We start from the raw sequence: 24,223 nt of genomic DNA, 5'->3' as shown, positions 1-24,223 counted from the left end.
GAAAGACAATATTTTCAGGTGACATTAAATCCTGTCGTGGGTTGAATTGTGTTTCCCAAAAAGATATGTTCAAGTCTTAATCCCATGTGTGTGAATGGGACTTTATTTGGAAATAGGATTTTTGCAGACATAATCAAGTGAAGATGAGGTCATGCTGGATCAGGTGGGCCCTATTCCAATGACTAGTGTCCTTATAATATGTGGGAAGTTTGGACATGGAGACACAGAGGAGGAGGCTGTGTGAAGACAGGGGCAGAGACTGAAGTGATGCAGATGCAAGCTAAGGAATGCCAAGGATAGCTGGCAACCACCAGAAGCTAGAGAGAGACAAGCTAGAAGACAAGGGTCTTCTTCCCTAGAGCCTTCAAGGGGAGCATGGCCCTCATAACACCTTGATATCAGACTTTAGCCTCCAGAAGTGTGAGAGGATAAATCTCTGTTGTTTTGAGCCACCAAGTTTGTGCTAGTTTGTTAGGGCAGCCAGCCGCAGGAAACTGATAAACGCAAACTGGCCAATCTAGGATAGCTGAGTATAGGTTAAGACAAAGAGAAGGAAAGTCACTGTAAAGAATACAAAATATTCAGCAAAGATGAAAGTGAAGGGTAGGTGAGACATTTCTGAGGGTAGAGGGAAGCCTAATTGGGGAACACAGAGAGAAATCATAGGGAAATACTTGTAAAAACAAATCAAGTTTGAAAAATGTCTTGAATTTTGATTCTCCATGTTAATCAAACCACATTTAATTTCTTTTTAAAGGATGAATTGTATAGCATTTAATTCATACATAGGCTATTGCACACATATAGTGATAACTAAGAGTTGGAGATTTTTTCAAATGCCTTACAAATATTAATTAACTTAATCCTTACATAAACTATGTGGTACCATTGTTATCCTCTCTAACTGATGAGGAAAATAAGGCATAGAGAGGAAAAGTGACTTGCTAACATCACACAGTCTTTTAGTTGCAGAGCCAGGTAGTTTGCTTCCAAAGACTGTTTTCTTAATTGTCGCATCCTGCTGCCTCTGTGAGAATCATTTAAAAAAAGCCAAAATATAAGATAAGAATGTGGCTGATGAATTATGGGTCTCCAAAATTATTGTGGGAGAAGGAGATATTGAGGTAGTGGTTTCAGAAGGAAAATAGAAACTTTATTTGTATTCTATCTTTAACTTAAATTTTATTTCCACTTATCCATTTTCAAACACTACAGATATAAGTACAGAAGGTAACATATGACAGACAACTTGAGGTGAATTCCTCTCTTTTTTCAAACACGATTACTATGGACAGGTCTGGTAAGATTTGCAAATCCTATCCTTTTATGATATTCAACCTATATAGTCCTATCCCATAATTTTATTTCACTATTTATATGTTATCACTTTGACTTATTATATTAATTATAATAGGCCAACTGCTACAAATATTTCCAAACATGTAATAGCTCAGCACAATGCAAGATTTGTTACTGCTCCGGTCAGAGACTAGGATTTGTGTTCAGGTTGATGGTGTGGCTTCTTCCACAATGGTTCAGGGACCCAGGCGTGTTTAATCTAATGGCTGCATCACCCCACAGGGCCTCCAAGTTCTCTGTATTCATCCAGGTGGGGAGTTGGAGTCGAATAGAGTGTAAGAGAGTTATGAGCCATGGCTATAAATGTGGCTATAAACCCATCACTTTGGTCCACATTCTATTCACTAGAACTCATTCAAATGGCCACACCTAACTACAAGAGAGGCTGGGGGCTGCGGGCCAGCTGTGTGCTCAGGAAGAAGAAAGAAGAGATTGTAAACAGCCAGAGTGCTCTGCCATACTTATTCTTTCACAGGTATAGTGACACTTACGTAATGAAACCAGATGCACATACATAGATCTACAAACATCAAAAAAATTACCAAATATAAGAAAATCACTTTGATTAATACCAAACCTACATAAATTAATTGGCTGGAACACAAAAGGGAAGATAACATTATATTTTTGAAGTTGTTCTAATTTCCTTAATCAATAAGTATCATTTGAATTAGGCACATCCATTGCATTAATAGCTTTTACTCTTCCCTTGGCCAATCATTTATTTTATATATGTTTTTAATATGTTTTGATATTTTGGTTTTGTGTCTCTGATGGGGGATGGAAGAAGAACCACAGCACTGCCTCTAACTTCCAGCACCTGAGCATCTTGACGGGAGAATGGAGATGTAAGCAAAGAGGAAGAGTGAAGTGTGAGTGTGGTGAAGGAAGACTGCAGGGGTGGATAATGGACTCATTCATATTACTCGAGTGGGGAGAGAGGTCAGAAAAGATTTCATGGAGTCTTGAAAGATGAGGTTTTCCTGCACTACATTTTTATATAATTCTCTTTGGATATAATTTGACATATTATAGAACAGTTAAAAGATATTGTGAACAGAGAAGAAAATAATTTAATTGATGTCTTTTCACCTCCTACGTGACTTTAAGTTAGTTTCCTGCCTTGTAGCTTCCAGGGGAACCTCCTTTAAGACATGATAGACATGGCTGTTTGATTGACATGATTACTACCATTCATTGAAGGCCCCCAATGAACCAGGCACTAAGCACTTCATCTACATGATCTGACTTGCATTTTTAATTCTTATATTAACCCTATGAGGCAGACATTATTTCTAGTTTACAAACAAGAAAACTGAAATATAAAAAGTTGGATTGCCTTAAGGCACACAGCTAATAAGTGGCAAAGTTTGATTCAAGTCTAGGGTATTCTGAATGTTAAAGTGATGTCATTTTTCTTAAATACTACATTATAAAAAGGGTTTGTAGTAGTAATAGCTATCATTTATGGAGTGTTTAGTATGTGCTAGTCACTGGGATAGGAAGATTACTGTAAAATGGAAAATACATTGTGACTACCTAAGAAGATTGTTAAGAGGATTAGAGTTGATATGCAGACAATGCTTGGACTGGTACCTAGTATGTAGTAAGGACTATACAGGCATGCTAATCTTATTACTTTAAAAATATTATTACTACTATTTAAGTTACTAGAAATCTGATACTGTTACACCCTGCTTAAAATTCTTAACGGCTACCTGGCCTTAAACATGTAATATAAGGTCCTTCATCAGTGAATGAGACTTATCCCTTCTCTATGTAGAAGTGAGCTTCCAAAATCTGGGAAACAGTTTAAATCACTCATTCTCATGCTTATATAATAATAAAGATGTTTATAAAGAATCTATGATGTACGATCTCAAAACATCCAGCGATTGCATCAGTATGAATAGGATATATTCATACTAAATACAAAAAAGATCAAAACTAGTTTCCCCATAATTCAGTTTTTAAAATTCCAATGATTTAATACTGCTCAGTATAATTTTTAAAAGGAATGCTAGAAAAAAAGAAAATAAAAATCATTTGTAATACTATTATACAAAGACAACCACTCATCCTTGGAGGCACTTCCATTTTAAAGATAATTCAGATGATGGAGAATATCCACTTTTGTATATGGCTGTATACAGTACCATTATTTTTCCCAAGAATTATTCCATGTTACTAAAAGTTATCCAAAACATCAATAAAATGGTGTTATTTCATTTTATGAAGTACAAAAAATACAGTTTACTTTACAATAGCTCTCTGGAAACAGACTTTCAAACATTTGAGACCTGGCCTTGACTGTGAACCATGAGGTCCAAAGCTCAAGAAATGTAAGATCTTCATTACTGTGAGGATGCCCTTCAATTCAGATCTATCTCATGGTGAGACTGGCAGGACAGCGGTCAGGCTCCTTTCCTAGGCCCGAGGCAGGCCTGCCCCTAAAACAGGAAGCAAGCAGCACCTAGAGTGCCTTTTGCTCTAAGCACCCACCCAAATCTCTACTTCGGGCACACTACCATTTCAATTGCTTGGAAAAACCAGACCAAGAGAAAAACCAGTCAGCCTGTGAGAAGCAAGATCATTTTCTCCATTGTCTAAAGCAAAGCTGGGCCAGTCTTCGCACCTAAGATTTTTTCGTGTTATGGCATCAGGCCTCTTTTTCACTTTACCATAGGCACCTCTCTAACACTTTGAGTTCTAATCCCTTGTCCTCTTGAAAGTTCTAATCCCCAGTTTGTGACCTGATTTATTCTTGGGTAAATAGAAGGGCAGGGCAGCAAGAGAAGACTTTTGAGCGCCCCCTAGAGGCCAGCACCTTGGAGACAGGTAAGAGCAAAGGTTGAGCTCTCAAAAGCTCGCACAGGCCAGGCAGGTAACAAAGTTGGACTCCACCAGGGGCCAGACGATAGAAGGTGGTGTGGCCTATGGTACTGAGAAGTGCACACCTCACCTAAGGATTTAAAATTTAAAAAGTATATTTAAAACACTTTTTTCAGATTTAGCATTTGGCCAGGCATTTTTCTCCTCTAAACTAAAGCATACGGAGGTTGGAAGAGTTGAGGAAAATTGCTGAAAATATGATAATAAAGTAAAATAATTTGTGAATGGCCTTATACAAAATAGTGAAGAGTTAATACTTTATTAGCATGTGTGTATTTAATTATTAATTTATCTATTCTGTATACAGAGACATGTGACTCTACGTGACTATATGCACTTATATGCTCAGAAAGCAAACATATATGTCTATGTATATCTACAGGTTCAAAAAAATTAGATTAGTTTATTAATATTACCTGAGAGTAGCTCACAAATTGAACACAGCATCTAATCAAGTTAAAGAAAAATATTTCACACACATTGGGTTTGATTCAATCACTCAGTTACTCAAATATTTATGGAGTTTTCCAGTTCCCCAATGCAAATATGTGTATACTGGGAAATAAGTAAAAATTAATCAAAAGTCAAGATCTGTGCCCTGCTGTCAGAGTTCACATGCTAAAGGAAGTTAACACAGGAGAGTATAATTGAGTTCTTATTAAAATAAAAGTTTCAATTTTTATCTCAAAATTTGTCTCCCTTCACAGCATACTGGGAGAAGTTTATATTAACTTTAAAAGTGACTGTGCTCTCCCATCAGTTATTGGTAATATAGAGAATGATGAAGATTGTATCCCTTGTGGTCTACAGCTGCAAAAATGATATGCAAAAATATAGAGAAAAAAGACTCACTAGGTCTGAGGTATTGGTCAGAGGCCAAGAAAATGAACCACTTTATATCACCTGACTGTGTGTCTAAAAATAAATTAACATACCAATATATTATTTGACTCCAACATGTTTTTAAAAGTCTTGGGTAATGTATTAATAGGCAGAAAAACCAAAGATTGACACTGATTTTTGTGTCTCTCCCTACTGTGTGGTTTTGAGCACTTGACCTCTTAGCTTCCTTATCAAGAATTTGGAAATAAAAATATTTCCTTATCTATCTTCCAATCTTCTGGACCGCATATACAATATGGACTAATTCCCTAATGGTCTGACTCAAATCTTGTTCCATAAAATACCACTTATCTGAAAGTAACCTCATCTCTTCCCCCAAGATAGTGGAGATAGGCAAAAAATTATCTTTGTGAAGTAATATATAAATTTGAATTATTTAAATAGCCTTAAAGTTTCCAGTGTCCAGCTTTATAATAATTAATTTTCAAGGAGAAAGTTTCTTTGGATGGGTATGATATAGGAAAATAGAAGCCTGCTTCTTTTGTGCTCTTATTTCCATTGTTCAAATCAATTTACCAATTATGTTATCCACTCTCTATACCTCGATGTTTAATCCTTCTTGTAAGATTATAAAATAAATATTTAGATTAGGATGTTGCTTAAAAAATTCATTGTAATACAATTAAATTGGAGATAAATTTTTAAAATTTATTAAAAAATTGTTAATAAGGCAAAATATTTGGCATTCTTTGAGAAAAAATTCTTACTGGCTCATGTCTAACACACTGAGTTGAGCATCGCAAGAACAAAGGCATGCACACAGCCTGTTACATAACAGGATCCATGGCTACTGGAGAAGATGGAGGAAGACACAAATTATTAAAATGTAGTGTGTGTAACAAATAAAAGAGATATCTAGCAGTACGATGGTAACTCGGAGAAGAGAACAGTTTTCTCAGCAAGTTTTCAGGATAAAAGGGTGAAGGCTATTTGCAGTGAAGGTTTAGAAGAGCAGGAGATGCTTGAGCCAGGTATTGACGTATAAGAAGAATTTAGACAAACAGAAGGGGTCCCCATAATCCATTCAGACAAAGGAAAAAGCTTACCTAAATTCCTGGAAGCCCTCAGGAGCAGTATAATTTAGAGGAGAATTATATTGTGGAACGCTGAGCATGAGGGTAGAGGCTGTAGGGCAAGAATCTACACAGGCAGAAAAACACTTGCTAAGAATCTGGGACTATGTTCAGTGGGTAAAGGATGGCCACCATCAGATTTTCTGTAGTGGAGAAATCTGATTGGATTTGAATTTCAAAACAGTTTTTGAAATATAAGGAAAATTAGCTAGGCTCTGGGTAGACCTGCTAAAACACTACAAGAAATGAAGAACCAGACAAAGCAGAGTCAAGGAGAAAGAGGCGTGGGCTATATTTTAGAAATATTTAGGCATTAAAAGTCAGTGATCTGGGGAGAGAGAGGAAAGTGGGTAGGATTAAACTAGATTAGGCATGAATTGACAGTTGTATCATTTGGATAATGGCCACATGTGGATCTTTATATTATTATTTTTACTTTTGTGTGTTTGAAATTTTTCATAGTAAAATAATTTAAAAAGTATTAGTGAGACTTGGAGACTAATTGGATGTGAGTTAGTTGGAGAGAGGGTGGGAGCAAGAATGACTCCCAGGTTCTGACTTGGAGGAATTTGGTGGATAAATTGATCCATTTGTCACAACAGCCAGAAGCAGAAGAGGAGCTTTCTTCGGGGCTAAGAGAGTGAGTTTACTTTTGGACATGACAAGATTGAGGTGCCTTTAGGACATTCAGATATGAGTATCAACAGTTGGAGAGTCAACGGTATGGCCATAAATTGTTCAATCATAAGGCAGAGTTCAAGACTCCCTTCCTCTCTTCCAGAGGATGCCTCAGAATCAAGAGCCTGGGATTTGCTAGGTCGAGTGCAGAGAGCAAGCCTGTTGTCTTCCTTTGCACTTTTCTCTGGATGGACCCTCTTTCCTGACTCCACCTGCTTTGATCTCAGTAGTTTAGATGAACTTTGCTGTGGGCATTGTTGCACTCTTGCTTTTCCTTTTTTGTCCGTTTGTTTTTTGTATGCTTTTACTTGGGTTTGCCTCTTCCTACCACCTGAGCGATAAAATCCAGAGCTTTGGATGTAACAGTAGAGAAAAAGGACAAAGGAAACCCTTTAAGCTATTTTTATTCTCATTGTTGACCAGAAAAATCCTTGGGGTTCCACATGGTTCAGTCTAGCTCACCAGAAAAAGGCACAGGGGCTTAAAATAATAAACACATGCATATGCCAGAATATCCTCTTTCAATATATTTTTGGGCAGCTCATTCCTGTGGTTACTGGTTAGTTACTCATTTAGTTATCATGGGCTTATATTAAAACTAGACCAGTATGATTTATACCTAATAATCTGAAAGAAGAGAGGAAACATTTTTCAGGCATTCCGCTAGCTGGTTCATTTTATTTTATTTAATCATTACAATAACACGATTGATATTGTTTCCATTTTACTTATGAGGAAACTAAAGCTCAGATGGATTAAATCTTGCAAGTTTAGAAAGACAATCTGTTATCTGTTGGACAAGGTTTTTATGCTTAAGATCGCCTGGCTTTAAAGACCAAGTTATATCTTGGCATTGCAGAGCAAAGTGTACTTTCTCATAAAACGTGCTTCTACACAAGGCACAAAGTGGTGGGCATCTAATTCTCCAAATTCAAGAGTGATATTGAGTAGCCTAGTAATGACATATTTTTGCCAACAAACCATATAAGTATATTACTTTTTATATAATAAAGTAGAACTTACTGGTTTTACAAGACACTGGCATCCCAGAATCTGAACAAAATTTTAGTTTGTATTCCATTTTTCAATCTATTGACCACAGATGGGGAAAACTAATTAAAAAAGAGAAAATATTCCCCTCTCTTTTCCTAGCACTCGAGATATCATTAGCGGGGCTCAAATTGATTGTAACAACTGGAAAGCCATGGAACTTTAACAGCAGCATCACTCTTACACACATTTTCGCTCTGGACATGATTGCCAGTATTGCTCCGTAAATTTGAACACTAAAATGACTATAACCATTATGTGATTCCTTGTGAAACAGGCCCTCTGTGTCAAAGGTGGAGCAATGTGAAAGCTTTTTTTCTATTTCTCCCCAAGGCAGCCTGCTGGGTTCATTTGTTTTCAGTAGCCCTGGCAATTCTCTTCTCATATCCAGGACTCTCATGAACTTAGAAAAATCATCATTATTAGCCTCCTCAATTATGGACTTTCTATGGTTTGTATTTTTCTTGGGAATATCAAGATAAATACATAGGTAAGGAGGTAAGGGGGAAGGAAAGGTCAGCAGAAGGAAAAGAAATAAAAGAGAACTGCAATGAAACTAGAATGAATTCAGTCAGTCAAGAAACGTAATGCAGTTACTGTTTCCACGCTGGACCTGTCATTACCATCCTCTGTATAAGACAGGGAAAGGGACCAAAGGAAAGACACAGAATTACACCTTTCTTCCCCTCTGGGAATTTCTTCTGCACTGAATCTTTAAATACAGGCTAGAATATGAGTACAACATACACGTAACCCACCCCTCCATAGACACATACTCACATATGCAGAATTATTGATTAAGATGGATTAAAAAATAAACCCAATCCTAAAGATATACTTCCTACTTTTTCATTGTTGATTATAAAACACCTAGTGTAAACTCAAGTTTCCCATGACTGTGGATTTAATAAGTCCCATTCAGTACAGGAAAAGTCAGATATATCAAATGTAAAATGTTAGAATTATCATGGTAAAGAAAGTGGAATTACACAAGAATAAAGTATTTATGCTGAGTATTTATTATTTTTTAAAACTTCTTTAGTGGAAATGTTTTTTTAAAACTGTTTGAAGCAACAAGTATCATTTCAAGGTTTTTTGAAAGGAAAAGTGTGCCTTTGACTATAGATCAGATTTTGCAAAGGATATATAAGCCAGAAAAAAACAAAACATAGGGAATAGTCTCTGTTGCTGTTCTTGCGTTTACTTATTTTCTGAGGGAAATGTAGCACTTAAGAAAATGTTCCCATTTTATACTACTGTCATTTTTTGGTCCTCTCTTTGTCAGAACAATTAAAGCACAGATTTCAGAGCAAACAAGCAATACTGAGTATGACTAGCCACATAGAAGGAAAAGAAACCATCTTATTTCTCTAGACACTGGAAACCACTTCTCTTGCTCATCAGATGCAAAAGGTAGGATAAAAATTCTTATATGTTTATTTCAAATTATGAATCAACAATTCTGAAATCTTTTCATTCCATTGTATCTATCAACTGTATTAGTAAAGATGAATAATACTCTTATAATCTTTCTGATACTTAAGTGATGGTTATGAAGTTGTTCTTGAGAAACTAGTTTTATTGATTTTTGTCTCTAATCATTAAAGCAATGCACATTCAAGGGGAAAATCAAATCAATGACAGAAAGGAAAATCTTACGAGTTCTCAGTTGCAAAAAGAGTTGACAGTTTACAAAGGAAAAATGATTAGAATAGTATCAGATTCTCACTAACATAACTGAGAGACAGTGGGGTAGCATGTGTAAGTCATTGAGATAAAATGACCGTGATCCTATAATTTTCTAACCATCTAGAGAAACCTTGCATTCATCAGGGTGGAAAACGTTTGTAGAAATACATGGATTCAGAGAGTACATCCCCCATGCACTCTGTGTGAAGGAAACACTCAAGATAGTGTTCTAACCAAATAATAACGAATTTAGAAGACAGACCTCAACACAGGGGAAAATGAGATGGAGATGTAACAGTGGTGGACAATAAACCCTGCGATACGTAAGTTCAAATGGATGATGACTGTATGATTACGAATGTGTAATATAAGAGAGAATTAGAATTCTTAGAAAATATTTACTGAAAGGAAAAGCTAATAAATAGTCTGGACACAGTAGGGTTCATAGGGTTCCTATGACTTCAGTCAGGGTGAGTATAGAGTACAGTAGGTAAGTAAAGCACACTGCAGAGACCAAGTGTTGTCACCTAGTGTTAGTAAAGTCCAAAAATATGGATTTGATTATGAGTATCAGGAATGGGAAGTGGACGAAAAATTCTCAATTGAATTTTCAAAAAAAAGGAAAACTGATGAAAAGTATACTGACAAAGTTAAAATTACGAGAAAAAATGAAACTGTAACTAAGTAAAAGTAAAGTAGCTAACACGAAATAATTTTGGTGGAATAAAAATATCAAATATATCAACTGTTACACTTAATAGAAAAGACCCATATTTCCCCATTATAAGACACAGCTTGTTAGACTAGATTACAGATTAAATCCAGCTATATTTGTTAATAATAAACCTACTTAAAGTTTAAATTAAAGCAATCTTCATAATAAATCAATGGACAAATAGTGATGGCACATTTAATATCAAAGTATATACCTACACCACTGCCAGCCTCACTTAATTATTAATGAGACCTTATTTCCTTGATTTTAAGATGTGATACATTTTATGACACTTCATCAATGTAATAAAAATATTTTGGAGAAAAAAGAAACTATATCCAATCTATACTTGCTAAAAGTTTAAACATTTATCCATACAACTACATGGTACTTTCTTTCCTGTATCAGAAAATCAACTTTAATCCTTTTTCACTTTATATTCTAAAATTATTTGGAACTACCTTTGGCATCCAAGTGTACACAGTATCATGATGATATGCTGCCTACCATAACTTGTGATCATAACCTTGATCTCCATATTTACTACATATCTGTGTGACAGATGTTACTGAAACGCAAAGACTATCCGAGTTTTGTCTGCATTTTCTTTTTAGCTAAACTGGGATTTTGCTTCTTACCCTCTTGTTGCATTGTAAAGCGCCAAAAACTTACAGAACTTTCCCAGCACTCAGTTTTAAGCTCTGACAGATAGATGTCCCATGCCTGACAGATATTCCTTCCTGGTGTCTACGTTGGTGATACCAGCTTCACCTAGCCTTGCACATTTTATTATCCTTTCCTAGAGACATGACTGTGTTAATGTCTGAGCAAGAAACGGCCATGAACTTACAACTTATTTCTCTGTCAGCCAACAAGATCATGTTAATATCAGGCTGATTAATATAGAAAAATAGTATTTGTGTAATGTTCAAGTCTATGTTACTTTTTTATTTTTGGCAAGGCAAGAACCTAACATTCATTTTTCAAATCCCTCAATCTAATTTAGTTTCCCCTTATTTTTCAATTCTTTCATGCTAAATGAGGTTACCATACTATTTTTTTTGTGTGTGTGAGGAGGACTAGCCCTGAGCTAACATCCAATGCCAATCCTCCTCTTTTTTGCTGAGGAAGATTGGCCCTGGGCTAACACCTGTGCCCATCTTCCTCTACTTTATATGGGACGCCGTCACAGCATGGCTTAACAAGCAGTGCGTCAGTGCACGCCCGGGATCCGAACCTGTGAACCCTGGGCCGCCGAAGCGGAGTGTGCACACTTAACTGCTTGCACCACAAGACTGGCCCCACCACACTATTGTTTTTCATAACATACAATATAGAATAGTATTGCTGACAACAGCGAATTAACTTAGGTATCAATATCATAAAAAGTTAACAAAAATTTTTAATTAAAATTATCCAATGATTTAGAAAACAACAACAAAAAACCAAAAACTTCTAAATAATGCATAAGACAGAATAAATCAGAAATCATAATGGAAATTTTATAGCCTTCAGACACTAGAAATGAGTATTTCACAAAAGAAAATAGAAACATATAATTGCCCTGTAAATAAATATTTATTCTTAATCAGTAAACAAGGAAACTCAAATTAAAATAGCAAATGCAAGGTCAGTTATCATCTGTAAAATTGGCAAGGTATATTTAAAATTTACCATCACTTTTTTTAAAGCTAGAGATTTGTTGTTATTTTGTAATTAATACATAGTCAAATTTGTTATGACACTATCCCACGCCATATTCCACTATTTGACAGTACAAAAGTTTCTAAACCAGGCTGAGGCATATGGCAGAAAGCAAAGACACATGAATGTCTTCTTTAACATCTTACTCCAGTCCCATCCCCACTCTGACCTTCGGATAAGTTTTTCTCCTAAGAAAAGTGTCAGAACAGTGTATGGACTCGTGGACAACCTAGTATCACAGCTTTTTTTAAAAAAAATAGCTGTGCAGAAGTTTTTAGTTTGATATAGTCCCATTTGTTTATTTTTTCTATTGTTTCTCTTGCCCAGTCAGACATGGTGCTTGAAAATATGGTGCTAAGACTGATGTTGAAGAGCGTACTGCCTATGTTTTCTTCTAGAAGTTTCAGAGTTTCAGGTCTTACATTCAAGTCTTTAATCCATTTTGAGTTCATTTTTGTGTATGGTGTAAGGTAATGGTCTACTTTCATTTTTTTGCATGTGGCTATCCAGTTTTCCCAACACCATTTGTTGAAGAGACTTTCCTTTCTCCATTGTATGCTCTTGGCTCCTTTGTCGAAGATTAGCTGTCCATAGATGTGTGAGTTTATTTTGGGCTTTCGATTCTATTCCATTGATCTGTGTGTCTGTTTTTGTGCCAGTACCATGCTGTTTTGGTTACTATAGCTTTGTAGTATATTTTGAAATCAGAGAGTGTGATACCTCCAGCTTTGTTCTTTTTTCTCAGGATTCCTTTGGCTATTCGGGGGTTTTTGTTGTTCCATATAAATTTTAGGATTCTTTTTTCTATTTCTATGAAAAATGTTGTTGGAACTTTGACAGGGATTGCATTGAATCTATAGATTGCTTTAGGAAGTATAGACATCTTAACTATGTTAATTATTCCAATCCAAGAGCATGGAATATCTTTCTGTTTCTTTGTATCTTCTTCAATTTCTTTCAGCAATGTTTTATAGTTTTCAGTGTACAGATCTTTCACCTCTTTGGTTAAGTTTATTCTTAGGTATTTTATTCTTTTTGCTGCAATTGTAAATGGGATTGTATTCTTAATTTCTCTTTCTGCTACTTTGTTGTTAGTGTATAGAAATGCAACTGATTTTTGTATGTTGTAGTGTATAGAAATGCAACTGATTTTGTTTCCTGCAACTTTATCTATTCGTTTATTACTTCTAAAAGTTTTTTGGTGGATTCTTTAGGGTTTTCTATATATAAAATCATGTCATCTGTAAATAGTGACAGTTTCACTTCCTCCTTTCCAATTTGGATCCCTTTTATTTCTTTTTCTTGCCTGATTGCTCTGGCTAGGACTTCCATCAACAAAACGAAAAGATAACCTAACAACTGGGAGAAGATATTTGCAAACCATACATCTGATAAGGGGTTAATCTCCAAAATATATAAAGAACTCATGCATCTCAACAACAAAAAAACCAACAACCCAATTAAAAAATAGGCAAAAGACCTGAACAGACATTTCTCCTAAGAAGATATACAGATGGCCAACAGGCACATGAAAAGATGTTCAACATAATTAACTATCAGGGAAATGCAAATCAAAACTACAGTGAGGTATCACTTCATGCCCATTCGAATGGCTATAATTAACAAGACAGAAAACAACTGTTGGAGAGGATGTGGAGAGAAGGGAACTCTCTTACACTGCTGGTGGGAGTGCAAACCGGTGCAGCCACTAGGGAAAACAGTATGGAGATTCCTCAAAAAATTAAGGATACAACTACCATACCATCCAGTTATTCCACTGCTGGGTATCTATCCAAAGAACATGAAAATACCAATGCGTAAAGATACATGCACCCCAGTGTTCATTGCAGCGTTATTCACAATAGCCAAGACTTGGAATCAACCTAAGTACCCACCAAAGGATGAATGGGTAAAGAAGATGTGGTATATATACACAATGGAATACTACTCAGCCATAAGAAATGATGACATCCAGCCATTTGTGACAACATGGATGAACATTGAGGGTATTATGCTAAGTGAAATAAGTCAGAGGGAAAAGGTCAAGTACCATAGGATCTCACTCATTAAGTAGTAGATAATAACAACAACAAACAAACACATAGAGACAGAGATTGGATTCGTGGTTACCAGAGGGGAAGGGGGGAGGGAGGAGGGCAAAAGGGATGATTAGGCATATGTGTGTGGCGATGGACTGTAATTAGTATTTGGGTGGTGAACACGAGAACATGATGTAATCCATGCAGAAATAGAAGAATAATAATGTACACCTGAAATTTATACGTTATAAACCAATGTTACTGCAATAAACAAACAAAAAATAAAATAAATAAAATGAAGCAAACAACAAGAAATATGAGAGATATCAAATAAATAAACAAACAATTAAATCTTCTACTGATAGTCAAAAGAAAAATAAATAGCAATTTACAGAAGTAATGAAATTCAACTTGCATTTCCTTTGATTTTATTGGCCTGAACTCATTTTACATTACTTTAACATTTTCATTTCCGGTAACTATAAATACAGGAGAAAATATAATAACAAGAGCATACCGAACCAGAGATGATATATAACAGAGCACTCACATATCCTGCTAACAGAAGTAGATACACTGTTATATCAAGAGCCCTAAAAATGGCCATATCCTTTTTCCCAGGATTTTCCCTTCTAGGTAATAATTCTAAGGTTCAGAGATCCAGCAAAAGTTATATACCAGAATATTCACTGAAGTAATATAACGGTAAGAATAAGTAAGAGCATAAATACCCAATTAAAATATTTTAATTATCTGATAATATACAGCCACTCAAAATAACATTTTGAAGAATATTGGCTAACTTTAGATAATGTCCATAGTTTGATAAATGACACATCCTGAAAAACACAAAGAGGAATCCTACCTGCCATTGCTTACTAATTAGTTGAAATATCTCTGGCATCTTTTAAGAACGATGCTTACTTGGAGGCATATCCTCATACGAACTATTTCGCTGAAGTAAAGATGTGGCTTTTTCTTAAAGCATCTGCTTGCAGCATGATTTTTCTAAAACTATTACATTTTTCAAAAGCTATTCAGATGTTTTTTGAACTGTATCCATATCCATGGCAGTTTATGATTTTATATATTGTATGTTGTAGATAATAAATATCTAGAGTTTAAAATTATCACACAAATACCATAATAAATATTTAAATCAGGTTTCTGGTAACCATAGGCCTTTGGAATACACCATAAACATGACAATGATTCCTTGCTCTTGAAACCATAATTACAGCCCTGACACCCTAATTGAGTGATCGAACAAAATTATCCTCTATCCCAGACTACATAGATCGCAGAGCCAACTGTGATGAAGATGAGGACTTGGAAAAATTTGAGATATTGTCATGACTCTTTCACTTTGCTGTGTATTTCATAGAGTAAGGTTTTGCAAAGTTTTTTTGCTTTTTTAACAATCACCTATAGTAAAAAGAGCATTTTACACACACACATATGAATGTATATATAAATAAATTGAAAGGACTTTTTCATAAAAAATACTTATCCTTTTGCCATGTATTGTGCTCTGGTATTTTCGATTTTATATTATTTCAGTATGTTTTAAAATGCGGGTCATGATCCACTACATTGACTATGTGGCCTCCTAATGCGTCAGGTACTACGGTTTCAACAAGCATAGGTGGCTCAAGTCACTTGATTCCGGTTAAGGTAAGTTCCACACTCCAAGACATGATTTGTTGATGACCTACTGTATACCAGAGGCCAACAATGTTTTTCACTGGCAGTTACAACAACTCTGAAGTACGGATATCAGGGCCGCGTGTAGAGCTCTGATGTCCTTGATATGGCACCATCACAGGTATTAGAAAAATATGCCCTCTCTGTGTGGACATGGCTTTGCAGACACATGAGTAGGTGAGCATGTGGAGCCTTTGCACCAATTTGAAAAAAGCATCCCTTCCTCAGTGCAAAAGCAGTCCTGCATCATGGCCCAGGGCCCGGAGGGCAGAGCATGGGCAAGATTTTACGCTGTATTGCAAACAACATTAATACATCGCTAATACGCCTCAGTCAGCAGCCCTTTCTTCTTTTCCTTACAGAACACACTCACTCTCTGCATTCCACTATTACCCCTGGGGACACTCCTACATTTTTTCCCCCACCTTTGATCTCTCACTCTGTTTTAATTCAATAGCTACTAGGTATTCCCACTTATCTCTCCCAACATTTCCCTACATTAAATATGGAAAGTCTTAATATATTACCTTCCTCTTCAATGATGACAGCCATTTTGCCTCCCTCAAGTTCCATTTATTCACACCATCATTTCATGAGTCCTCCTGCAGACCCCTGTTGAAGACATCTTTGATTCCTTTCTCTCCCCTGTCTTCTCCATCCAAGTATAAACTTTACCTTGACAATGTTAAGATGACATCTTTTGCTTTAGATATTTTCCCCAAATCATATCAAACATTCTTCAAAAATTACAATGAAGTGTTGTTTATGTATTTCATTACACGTGGTTTTTATTTGTTTAAAGAAAAGAATGCAAAAATTTAATTTCAATGATTTTTCCATCTTTCTGGTAACATATCCTTTCAAATTTGACATATCTCATTATGTACAAAATAAAGTGCAGTAATGGTGAGGACATATTTAAAATCTATGGCTGCATAAAATTAATCAAATAACAAATTTGGATTGATATAAAATGATACAAATAACACAAAATGATACAAAAAATGGTGTTGAACTAATTGAGAAAAATGGCCATGGAAGCTTACCTTTTCTTAAAAAAACTTGATACGCAAAAATATAGTATGTACAAAAGCTTGTTTTCATATTTTATTATTATTAGTTTCCATACTTTTATAAATTGATGAACTCTCTACAAATATGTCCTCTGTTTTAAACTGTGAGATTCTCAAGGAAAAAGACCATAAATTATTGATATTTGTATTTTCAGACATGTGCACGTCTCTGCTACACAGGAGATGCACAATAAATACTTGTTCAATGAGAAGACCACAATATTGAGTCTTCTTGCTTACCCCTGATCTGAGTAGGTCATATACCTTTTACTGACAAACTGTTTAAACATGGTATGGGATGTGTAAGAGGTATAAATCATACTAGTGTTCCAACTGCAACACAGAGGCTGTGCCGCTCAGTACGCAATGCACATAGTTCACATTTCCTGTGTCCCAACCCCGCTTTGCTACTCTGTGAACCTGTTTGCTTCCCTACCTGATCCCAAACTCCCAGAAAGGAGCTAAGGAGGCTCTGTCTAGTTAGGAGTAGTCTCACTCCAGAGGTGCTGCCAAGATTATCTTTCCCTGCCTTTGAAGTCTCTTTAGCGAGACGGAAACCTCTAACTGGATTTGGATATTTGAGGTCTACTTTGGGACAGTGGAAAATGAATCTTGTATTCCTAGGTTTCATACTAGCAAGATTAAACATGACATTTGTTTATATTTTAAGACAAATCTGCCTTTATCGTAAAGCACGCCACAAAATTATTCTTTTATCATTTATGTCTGGCTGGTCTTAAATCATCAGTCACTTGACTGCTTTACATGATTTCTTAGAAAAAGGCTAAAAATAAATTTACACATAATAAAATCAAGGCCCCAAGAAATAATTAAAGCATGTAAAGAAACACTATTTTATGGGGCATATAATAAACAAAGGGACATTTCTTCGATTCTTGGAAGAGTTCATTGATTTACAAATTGTTGCTATTCAAAAGAAGGTGTGAGTAATTTATAGCTATTTAAATTGAAAGTGATACGAGGTGTAATCAAATATCACACTTCTGGCCCTAGAATAATTGCCCTAAGGGTCTCTTAGAAATTGCTTTCCTCCATCAGTTTTGCAGCCTTATACCACCAGTTAGGTACACTGAGCTGTGTGAAGATGATTTAGCTAATAGTACAGAGCCTGGGAAAAGACATGATGCCTTATTTTCTGGACCAGTGATCTGACCCAATATGGGATGGTAAAACTGATGATATAACTGGAGATACGAATACTTAAGAGCAAAGGAGACTGATTCAAAAACTTTGTCCAACTTGAAAATGAGTGTTGAAGATCAGAGTCATACTGATATTACTGTATAATGTACATTTCTTTATCCCTCTAGTGCTTTTCTAGCTCAGAGTATGCAGTTACTGCATTTTTTTCTGTTTAATAACGTCCTTTTATGACAAGCCACTGAAGTCTTAGAGGTGTCTCATTTTTATTTCAGACACTATTTCTGATCAAAGTACAAAGCAGAAAAGGCTGCAACAATAACCTTAGAATTAAGTTGTTTACATCCGCATATAGGATGCAAAAGTAAGAGCGAACAGCAAGGACATTCCAGGCAGTCTGGATGAGGCTGCCTTCCTACTATCTACTTAACATGTTTCATGTTTATATTCCCCCTCACACTATTGTTAGCAATGTCATTTCAACACCCAATAAAATTCTTCCATTTAATTCCTTTTTTTCTAAAATGTTTCATCAATCATAGTAAAACTGTGCTCTGTCATGGAGTAATTGCCAATCGGCATGCCAAAAAGGGCATCTACATGTCCCCATCCCCTTATCTCCACACTGGGTAAAGATGACAGCCAATTTATTAGTTGAGATCTTGTTAAAAGCATCAAATAAAATACCGTTTTCTGCTTCTGTGATGTTTTCTATCACAGTCTCAAAGTTGTTTCTTTTGAAGCCCATTTAAAGATGGCTGTGATAGCAGTTAGTTATGCCTCATGACTTTGTTGTGCAGACTTAGGAAAATGGGAACTTCTTGGTTCTGGCTAAATGACTCATATTAGATATTTTGGAAGAGGAATGATGTGTAATCAGAATACAATTCTGCTCATTAGTGTGTTAAAAAGTACGAAGACTTTAAATAGGGAAGATATACCCCAGGCCTGGATTTATTTCCAACCAGTTGTTTTACTTCAGGCAGGTCACTTAGTCCTATTTTTGTCTCTGTTTTCTCACCTACAAAGTGGTGAAATTAATACGGCACCTTTCTAAATTTCTGTAGAATTTTTTTCAGCAATAAATGAGATAGTGACTGTAAATGGACTTGAATAAGCAAACCTGTGAAGCTATTTTATTCCTAGTATTTTAATCTTTAAAAATAGGTATTCATCTAACTCATAATATAGAAATCTAATTGATGTTTATGATTATTTAGTCCAGAGTTCTGATAAAATGCAAGTATATATTTTGGGAGATTCCTTTTTAAATGTAAAAGCTAAAATAGTTTTTTGTGAGTGTTTTTGGTGAGGGAGATTGGCCCTGAGCTAACATCCATGCCCATCTTCCTTTATTTTGTATATGGGATGCCACCACAGCATGGCTTGATGAGCGGCACATAAGTCCATGCCTGGGATCCGAACCTGTGAACCCCAGGCCACCGAAGCAGAGCACACAAACTTAACCACTACACCACCAGGTCAGCCCACTAAAATTGTTTTAATTTTTTTTAATTTTAAATAATCACACTTAAAATAACAAAAAAAATTATAATCTGTATAATACTTTGTTATAAGAATAAAATTTAAGTAAAAAATTAACTAATGATTCAATTTTAACTCTGATAGAAAAGGAGATATTTAGAGCACTAACTCCTTATAGTTGCTTGTTTACAGCAGGCAAACCTTGCAGGCTAACATAAAAATAAATAATATAAAACAATATGCTAACATTTCAGTTTTTATAGTATTCCTGGAGATACCCAAACAATAAGGTGTTAATTTAAGGAAAAAATGGAGCATTTCCTGATCTCACAACCTAACAATTTTGTAGCAAACAATAAAATGCTCTACAAAGAACAAACATAGCTAGAATTCTCTTGTACACAACCTACTCCAAAGACCAGTAGCTGGAAAGAACAAGAGATTGTAAGTATTCAACTACCGTATCCATTTCCACCTATCTGTTATAATAAGGAAGTAATCACTGACATTAATTGAGTGCTTATTATATGCCAGACAGTTGCTACATTAACTATGCTATTTAAATATTAAAACAAACCTTAGAAATGACATTGCCCCCATTTTAAAGGTGAAAATACTGAAAGCACAGAGATGTTAAGCAGCACACTGAGGGACATAGCATAGAGTGTCAGAGCTGGGTTTTCTTTTCTTTTCTTTTTGTGAGGAAGATAAGCCCTGAGCTAACATCTGCCAATCCTCCTCTTTTTCCTGAGGAAGACTAGCCCTGGGCTAACATCCATGCCCATCTTCCTCCACTTTATATGGGACGCTGCCACAGCATAGCTTGCCAGGCAGTCTGTCGGTGCGCGCCCGGGATCCGAACCAGTGAACCCCAGGCCGCCGCAGCGGGGTGCACGCACTTCACCGCTTGCGCCACCGGGCCGGCCCCAAAGCCAGGTTTTAAATCTGACAGCTCAGCTAACATTAACAATAAGCAAGATTTATATTATCTCCAATGAAGATGGTGCCAAAAGAACTATTCTTCAACGAGAAAGTCAAGTTTATTTTAGTTTAATAGTGATGATAGCACAGAATCAAAACAAATGAAGCTGTTATTTGGAATCCTGGTTGAAAAGAGCCATCACTGAGGTGGAGAAAAAAAGCAAATTGAAGAGTCATACAGAACAAAGTTTGAATCTTATGTGACTCATCCAAATTTTAATTTCCCTTTCAGCAAAATGGAATTAATGATGTCCACTGTAGGATTTTTGTAAAGATTAAAAAACTACTGAAGAGGGGAGGGAGGCATAGATAGGCAGAGCACAGAGGATTTTTAGGGCAGTGAAAATGGTCTGTATGATACTGTGATGGTGGATATATTTCATCACACATTCTTCCAAACCCGTGGAATGTACAACACCAAGAGCGAACCTTATGTAAACTACAGACTTTGGGTGATAATGATGTGTCCATGTAGGTTCATCAATTGTAATGTTTGTACCACTCTGGTGGGGATATTGATAATGGAGGAGGCCGTGAAGGTGTGGGGTTAGAGGATGTACGGGCCATCTCTGTACCTTCCTCTCAATTTGCTATGGACCTAAAACTGCTCTAAAATATAAACTTAAAAATAAAAACATTAAATATCTTCAATACTTCGTACACTATAGGTGCTGTGCAAATATTATGGATAATAAAGCATGCTAACTGTTCAATAAACATGTAGGAAAGTCAGTAATTATTTTTAACCCACTGCTTAGGTCATGGAATCCTACCTCTGTTCACGTAAAGCATGTATTTATCACCATGCCATATGATCATGATGAAAAAGTCTGACTGGATTTTTTATCAGTATGAATCTTTAGGTCTAACGTTTATGGTCAAATCTTCATTAAGACAGTAAATAGAAGCTTACACATTACTGTGTAATTCCAAGATTAGAATTAATATATCTCATTGTAAGTCTTATTGACTCGTAATTTTCTAGTGTAGCATATTTAGAACAAACAGAAACTACAAATATTTTAAAAAGAATAAAATCCAAACACGAGAAATTTACATGAAAAATAGTTTCATTCCTACAGCAAACCTTTGTGATTTGAGGACTGTATGCCTTCACCACTGGTACATTGATATGAGTTTGTTGAATTAGATACAGAACATGTTGTGAAATAAAATTCATTATTTGAAAGATGAGGAGGACAGTATTGGCTATTTGGTTTCACAAATATAATCTGCTTATTGCCAAAACTTTCTCAAATTCTAGGCAGCAGTTCTGTTTTCTGAATAATTTCTCAAATTGTAAGATCTTGAACATAGTTTCACAGCCAACGTACAGCCCGACTGTTTTTTGTACCACAGAGCTACTCCATCTGTTGCCACCACCTCGCCCTTTCTGTACCAAAATGTGGGAAGTCTGGGTGAGGAGTAAGATTGCCATTGGACCCTGCTCCCACCAGGACCTCAGCTACAAACATCAGACTGAATTCAGTCGCAAAGCACATACTTCTGTGGTTTTAAAGGAAGCCAGACAGGTGGTACCCTTAGGTTGTTAACATTTGCATTTTCTTGCAAATACCCAGTTTTCTCTACTTTACTTCTTTGTCTTCCTTCCAGATTTAGTCTTCTTTTCTTTCGCTATGAGCTAGTTTCAAAGCATTTTTTAAAAAGTTTCTTAATTTTAGTTCAGAGTGTAAACAAAGAACTCCTTACCACCTAATTTACCTCTCTTTAAAACGAGTTTATTTTTGCTCCATGTAATAGGGCAAATATCTAGTAACTCCCTTCACATATGTATAGGCATTATATATAAGTTATATATAGAGAGAGACATTGTCTTCAGTTTTAAAGAAATGAAGGATTCTGAGTGACTGTTCTGCTTATAATTAAAAATATTATTTTGCAAGCTTTCACATAAATATATATGGTTTTAAAAGATATGATTATACTTAAAGTTTCAAACAAGGGATATTTTATGAGCAAGTTCAATATATTGAAAATACAATTTGAATAAAATGTAACATATCATTTCCCCTAAGTGTTAGGAGACTTATCATATACGAAAATACATGGCAACAGAAATAAGTAAAAAAGGAAGGCTATTTATATAATGTTAGCTTGAACAAATAAAACACATTTTCCAACAATTTTTGCCATCTAAAAGCTTTATGATAAATTGACCTGCTTGTTATCCTTCTCCACTTGTAAAATGTGCTAAAATATCCATTAGTGCTAACGGGTTTCTGTTTTATGTTGTCTTTCTCATATATATTCATCCATATTCCATAATTTCTCTTTTCAACAACTCCAAGAAGACTTTTGACTAGTTTAATAAGCCAATTAAATTTAGGGCAACCGACAAAATCTTTGGGTAGTTATTCATGAGATTTAACTTGGATTTCATTATTTAATTATCGAGAGTATATTGATAACAATCTTTAGAGAAAATTATACTGTCTTTTCTTCGCTTGATCAGTATATCAAACACACACACCCCCCACACACACATATACACACACACACTTCTTTCCCGCACCCCGTACTAGCATGCCCAGCCATGGCTATCTTCCTCATGTGGTCCTACCTGCCCTATTGTTCCCTCAAATATACACACAAACACAAATATTTTTATTTTTTTCCAATTCATCTTTACTGCAAAATCTTCTACTTAATTTCTATTCTTGGGGTAATTTCTCTGATTATAAACTATTATTTAATAATTGCCTACAAAACTAGAGAAAAAAGTCACCCCCCTCTGTATATGTCTGCCTGTGGATTCAGGTGAATTTTAGGACATGAAATTGAGGAGATGCCTGTGTCCACAGGTACATTTTAGTACTATAATCTACATTTTTATACTTTTCCAAGTACTTAATGGTGACCCAATCATGCCATTTGGCTTTAAATATTTTTTATAGTGTCTCTTAAAGCTATGACTCCAAAATCCAAAGAAGTAAAAAAAAGAAAGAAAATACATCCAGTGATGCTTTTTACATTTATACAATATTATACCCAAGGAAACATACTAAGTTACTGTATTAATTTCCTATTGGTGCTATAAACAACACAAATTTATTACTTTATAGGTTTATAGGTTGGAGTCTGAAATGAGTCTCACTGGGCTAAAATGCGTCAGCAGGATTGAGTTCCCTTCAGGAAGCTCTAGGGGAGAATCCATATTCCTGCCTTTTCTGGCTTCTGGAGGCCACCAGCAATCCTTGGCTCATGGCTGCCTTCCATCATCAAAGCCAGAAATGGCGAGTTAAGTCTTTCTCACATCCCTTCTGCCTCTCTCTTCCACATTTTAGGACATTTGTAAAATTACATTGGGTCCACCCAGGTAATCTAGGATAATCATACTACTTGAAGGTCACATGATTAGCAACCTTAATTCCTTTCACCATGTACCATAACATATTTACAGGTTCTGAGGACTAGGGCATGGATGTCTTTGGGGGCCATTATTCTGCCTACCACAGTTACCTATTTAATATGGTGAAGAAATGCTAATAAAACCAGCAAAATGACTGCAGTGGACAGGTGAAAACCTTTGTCTTTCAGATCCTATTGCAATCTTAGAAAAAAATGAATAAGTTAACGTTTCTTTCTAGAACAAAATTAAGGTTGGGAGTTTCTTTCTGTGATTATCAAGCAAGCTTCCCTCTTGACCATCATTTGTTTCAGCATATAACTCTAATAGAACCAAAATGGTTTCTGAGT

General features: G+C 35.6%; 1 protein-coding gene across 2 annotated transcripts in view; it reads right to left on the bottom strand.

Annotated features, from left to right (window-relative positions):
- ADGRL4 (adhesion G protein-coupled receptor L4) overlaps positions 1-24,223 on the bottom strand; it is a 115,762-nt gene that overhangs the window by 52,990 nt on the left and 38,549 nt on the right. The window lies entirely within an intron of this gene.

The sequence above is a fragment of the Ceratotherium simum genome, chromosome 2, assembly GCF_057802395.1.
Source record: "Ceratotherium simum simum isolate JZ-2026a chromosome 2, ASM5780239v1, whole genome shotgun sequence".
Classification (NCBI taxonomy): Eukaryota; Metazoa; Chordata; class Mammalia; order Perissodactyla; family Rhinocerotidae; genus Ceratotherium; species Ceratotherium simum.
This window is presented reverse-complemented; position numbering and strand designations above follow the sequence as displayed.